Raw genomic sequence first — 5,891 nt, forward strand, 5'->3', positions numbered from 1 at the left:
ATTGAATACCTTACTTAAGGTTTTTAGGATTGTAGTATTATGTAAAAAAGGTCATTTGTGATTTGAATGTTCATTAGTAAAGTTCTATTGCAAGCAATTTAGACGAATAAAGTATAAGTTTCTGGAGAAGACGAATTACTAGTCACGTTTCCCACCATATTTGTAGTAATCATAGTAAGGAAAAAATAAATTGCCTCAGCTAGTTACTAGTCTACTAGATTTCCAACCAAAAGTGTAAAGTAAAATATTTATTTGAAAGTAAAAAAAAAAAGGTATTCTAGTTCGTTTTAAGTTGGAGCTTTGGTTATAAGTTAGTAGTATGATTTAAGTTGGAGTTTTGCTCTTTTTTTTCAATAAATATATATTATATATTGATTAAAAATAAAAACACTTGCAACAAATGCAAATGCCATATCGATTTCCGTTTTCAGATTAGTTTTATGCAAATCGATTATCAGAGTATTACTTCTACTAATCTTTTGTTTGGCTAAATTCGGTACGAGATTAGAATTCTCCATAATCTCCAGAATGTCTCTTTGTTTAATGCTTCGTGATTTTTTAACGCGCTTCTCTGCACGTTGTAGTAAATGGCCCAACAATACTTGCAAAGTGTCACGGGTTAAGTTTAGCCACCACAAATTCTAAGACAAAGACGACAAACAAAATATGTTTTTTTTTTTTTTTTACTACACATCTATTTAACTTTTCCTTTGTCTGATTGAAACGTTAATTAACCTTACATTTTTTTCGGCGTTTAACCTTACAATTGACAACAACAAAAATTACATACAAATAATTCAGTTCCCGCTACGTATTCGTCCAATTTGGCGCGTGTCTGCACCTCTCCCGATCCAAATTATTTTTGAATTTTAATTAGTAATTAAGTATTATTAAGTGAGATTTTTGGGCTAGCAAAATGAAAGAGCGTATTCGTTAGACAAAAACCAATCGTTATCTCAACCACTAAACCACTGAACACTTGCAGACTTTTGAAAAATTAAATTTGTCTTTGATATCTCTACCTAAAACTATACATATTTAATTAAGACTTTATAACCATAAACTTCGTCTTGTTTTATCGTGGGATTAAAATTTACTAAATTATTTTCTTTAAAATATCAAGCTATATATTTAATTGATAGAACTTCTAACAGCTTATTACATGGCCATTCATATTAATTATTAAGACGATTTGTGATCATGATTTGTTCAATTATTGATTATCAATAGCTGTGACCATCGGAGAAATCGAGATTCGACGTTACAAACTATATATGGCTGGTTGTGTCTACACAATTTCATAAATTTTTGTTGATATGTCGTATTCATATTTATGAAAGGGGGTGAACTATAAATTTATATTAATTGATAATTTCAAACAAGTAGTACTATAATATACTCATCAAAACACGCAAACATACACAATAATTGTTCTAATCGAAGAGATAGGGTGTCGAAAAAGGGAGATATCGTGTTTGTAAAGCATCATTAAAGTTAAAACGCTATCGATTACATTGAATAAAAACCATGCTTTGTCGTCCTATGATATATAGAAACAAATATTCGAGTCATGAATAAACACAGTACTTGAGAAAAAAAAAAAAAAAAAAGAATAAACACAGTACTTGAGAAAAAAAGAAAAGAATAAACACAGTACTATAGAAGTAGTAGTCAAGCGAAACAAAGATGCAGCGGCACGTATCATACATGGCAAAGAGCTAGCCACAGCAAAAACCACTGATATTAACAAATGTAAACAACTATATAATCATATATATTTATTTTTATTTAATAAAAAACATATATATTTTTGTCCTGATTTGTTGTTATGTTCTAATTTATATATTCACATAGACCATTTAACTTCTACGATGAAATACTTCATAACACATAGTTTTTATTTAAATTTGGTTGGTATTGATTTTTTTTATAAGTTGAATCTGGTGTAGAAAACTTGCGAATAATTAATAGACAGTTTGACATTTTTCATATCCATATTAATATTATACTCCTCAAAATATATCTTACATGCTAATTACAAGGCAACTGCGCATGCATCAATTTGGATTTTTCGTTATTTTATTTTATTTATATATATTTAACAAAAAATCCTTATAACTAATGCTCTTAGATCTTATGACACATTGATCACTGGTACTTATTTTCTTTCTTTTTTCTTGTTTAGATTTGTTTTTGTTACTTATTAATATTGCTTTGAGCTGCGTGGGGGAATTAAAGTGAAAATGAAAGGAGCAAAATATGTAAACAAATAGTACTAATAGAGAAATAATAAAATTGAGTCATTAGAAACCAAACCCGTTAACTGCGATGACAACAACAGTTTCCGCGTTCCGAGTTTCTTCTGCTTTCTCTTCTTCATTAGTTTAGCTTTTATTCCTTTTCCACTCACATACTTATTTGTCACTCACGCGCCGCGCGTGAATAAAAACAAAGTATTATCACTGCAACAGTGTTTGACTTTCTAGTTCCGGATCTTACGGCCGTCAAGGAAAATCTTGTACGGGTGGGTGTTTTAATTTTATTATCATATCCTAATTCAATCCCAAATGTTCAGATTAACTATGTAAAACAACAAGAAAAATAATGGTAGAAACTAGAGAATGATTTGGGAAAAACTTTTTATTATGTGTTATTGATCTCAATAGAATTGATACACAATATACTATATATAAAAACTAACTTATGTTTAACTTAATTTGAATAGGAAATAGATAAACATCAATAAGTAAATATTCTAAATCTCTTAATCTTTATCACAATAGGATATCTAGAATTTTCTTTGACTTTAGCTTTATAGACTTCACGAGCTCGGTCCGCTCTCTTGTTTCTCAAGTTACCTCAATAATAATATAGCTCCAGAAAAGAGAAGCTAACGGCGAAGGTCATGTGGATTTAGATCCCAGCTGCTGTCAATACATCTTTATTACAAAAATTCTAATCCGCGAGAGATAATAATATTTTATGTTACACCGGCAAACCTTTTTTTGATAGCTCATCACGTTTGATCCATGGATTGGACTAAAATGATATCCAGCATCATCAGAGAAAATTCATGCACCTATTACATATAGCCGATCCAAACAATAATTATATCCTTAATCCCGCAACAACAACAAAATATAAGTTTATATCCGAGAAAAAAAGAATATATTGTATATATTAACGATCATCAATAATTCAACGTAGCTGCAAATTTGAGTGCAGTGTGCAATCACAGTAAAAGTTAAACAACGTTTTCGTATGTATTACAACGTTGGAGTTCAATACTTTTTTACTGTGAAAGAATTGGGATTCTCATTTAGTGTACTGATTAATTATGCTGCAACATGCATATGCATGCCTGTCCCTTGAGCAAAGATATATACTTAATTATTGGATATGTCGTCATCCATGAAATAATAATATCTTTGCAAGTGGTATCCTATGAATTTATAATGCAGACAGAACACTGTGTGATTCAATTTTGGATAGTTTTATTGGATTTTTAGACGACTCGAATTCCTTATTATTGACTCATCAGTGGCAAAATAATTTCATTCACGTTCTAATTATCATGACCACACGTGGTTTCTATATGATACGTTGACATGGAATGAAAAAAACTAAAAAGAAACGAACCCCTAGTGACTATCTTAATTACGAGTTATGACACCAGGCTTATAAACTAACATTTGATTTAATTTACACACTCTAGGTATTTCATTGATTTAACGCACCATATACATAGTTTTTTCAAATAAAGAATCCAAGTAAGCATTAAGATATACTCATATATGGTGTACCTTTCACAATCGACACATTATTAAACTTATCCATATATAACAAGGAGAGGTTCCTAAATATATAGTTTATAGGGTACATTTATTTCGACAGCTTAATTAATTAATATCTATGTTGTTTTGGCTAGCTCTTGCTTTCCTTTTCAGCGCGCGAGACTGCCTTATCTTATCTTATATGAAAGGTCTCGTTTCTTCTTCGCTCTATCTACATATCATATTTTGATCTCCTCATTTCTCTAAAATATACCAAAAGTTTTATCCAACATTCTTCTAGAAACATTATCAAATAAGGAAAAAACAACAACAACATAATGATACAAACAACGAGCCTTTTTAAACGTTTTTACGATATCATGCATGCATTACATAATTTTCGAGATAAGAATTGAAATTTGAATACCAAAGGAGACTAAATATCCTTTAATCTTTTATATACGTGGCAGAAACAAAATTTGAGTCTGATCCGAATTGTATTAATTACTTCGATATCCAATGGTGATGATCAACGAACGAGGGATTAGGATGACATGTAAGCAAGAAAAGAGTGGGAACCACAATAAGTGTGGCATGATATGATGACACGTCAACCTTGTCGATAGGACCCATGATCATCAACTGGATAATGTGCATGTTACAGGACAAAACCGTATCGACGTTACAATCAAAATGAGTGGCTAAAAGAGTAAAAGATAGGAGCTACAACATTATGATAGTATGTTTTATCTTCGTGTTTTTTTTTCTGCCAAACAAGAAAACTAATATCGATGAGACTGCCACATATTCAATTTAAAACCATTCACATCAATATCGATCATTTATCTTCGAAAATGAAAACGAAAGAAATGCATAACTTTTTTTGCTAGAACTCTTCGAAAATGATCTTTGATTTGTGCGTGATGGTTTTGACAAATGTCTTTACTTAAGCAATCTTAGCCAAAAACACATTTGATAACTGATTCGGGAAATATAAAATATTGATCTACTATTCTGATGTACCATTTTCAGCTGTATTTGCTCGTGGCGTCTAATTTTGGTATTATAGAAGAACAAATACCGACCTTTCTTAGTAAAGGAAAGATAGAAAATTGATGATATTTTATAATACGAATCTTACATTGATTGATTTGGTCGGTCCATTGTAATCTATTAGAATAGTAACAAGTTTTTCGTTGGACGATTATGGGCCCGATTGTTAAATATGGGCCTACTAATAAAGAAAAGTCACTAATGACCACCGAATCTAGTCTCGTCTATTAAATTTATAGACTACTAGATAGATAGTAGATACAGTATTTAGTTTTGCTTTTATCTTGGATTAGGATGTTGCCGAGCTGGATTAGATCAAATCACAAACTTCAATTTACACTTCATTATTGAATTACTATGTTATAGTCAAGTAGCAGTGTCTCAACTTGCTGAAGATTCTGAATTTATATGATAAGATCAATGATTCAATGTCTTTTACCTTGCTAAAAAATGATGTACTAAAATGCGAGTAACTAAAGATATTACATATCTTCTTTTGGTTTAAACTTTTAATATCATATATATGTTAGTACACTAATAGACTAGCTCAAGAAACAACCCATGAGGGCAAGTATCATGGTTGAGACAGAAGACACAAATGGGCACTTTGATTTGACCAACCAGTAGGAGTTGCACATTCATACATACGTATGTACGTATACAAAAATCGTCTTCTCCGGTTAAGTGAGCACTGTAATGCTACACCGGCCTTCTAAGGAAACTTTGATTCTTCAGCTTTTCCATGATCCGATAAGAGTAGAGACCTTTTTCTACAACTATTATGACACCACTTGCTCGTCTACCAATTAACCAGGAAGGAGAAGATGATTAGGACTTGTGTCGCTTCAAGCGAATCCACCAAATGATGAAGTTTATGATCGAATTTAGTGGAGGAGATAGATTTAACTCACTGAGTATGAAGTTTGAGAGGTTGGATTCTGATGGTTTGGGCTTGGCCTCTTCAATCACGATCTCAGTTGAAGAGTCGCTTGAGAATCCTAGCTTCTGCATTATTTCTCTAATCTCTTCCCGTTTGTCAGATACAGATAACCAATCTAGAAATTG

The 5,891-nt window shown here is 31.3% G+C and overlaps 1 long non-coding RNA gene across 1 annotated transcript; it reads right to left on the reverse strand.

The window, feature by feature from the left end:
- Positions 1–5,259: 5,259 nt before the first annotated feature.
- Positions 5,260–5,836, reverse strand: LOC110226170. Its single transcript, XR_002330256.1, has 2 exons — positions 5,738–5,836; positions 5,260–5,625 (listed from the first exon to the last, which is right to left on the reverse strand). It is a non-coding gene; the product is annotated as an uncharacterized LOC110226170 (long non-coding RNA).
- Positions 5,837–5,891: the final 55 nt, after the last annotated feature.

The sequence above is a fragment of the Arabidopsis lyrata genome (assembly GCF_000004255.2).
Source record: "Arabidopsis lyrata subsp. lyrata unplaced genomic scaffold ARALYscaffold_180, whole genome shotgun sequence".
In the NCBI taxonomy this organism is placed as follows: domain Eukaryota; kingdom Viridiplantae; phylum Streptophyta; class Magnoliopsida; order Brassicales; family Brassicaceae; genus Arabidopsis; species Arabidopsis lyrata.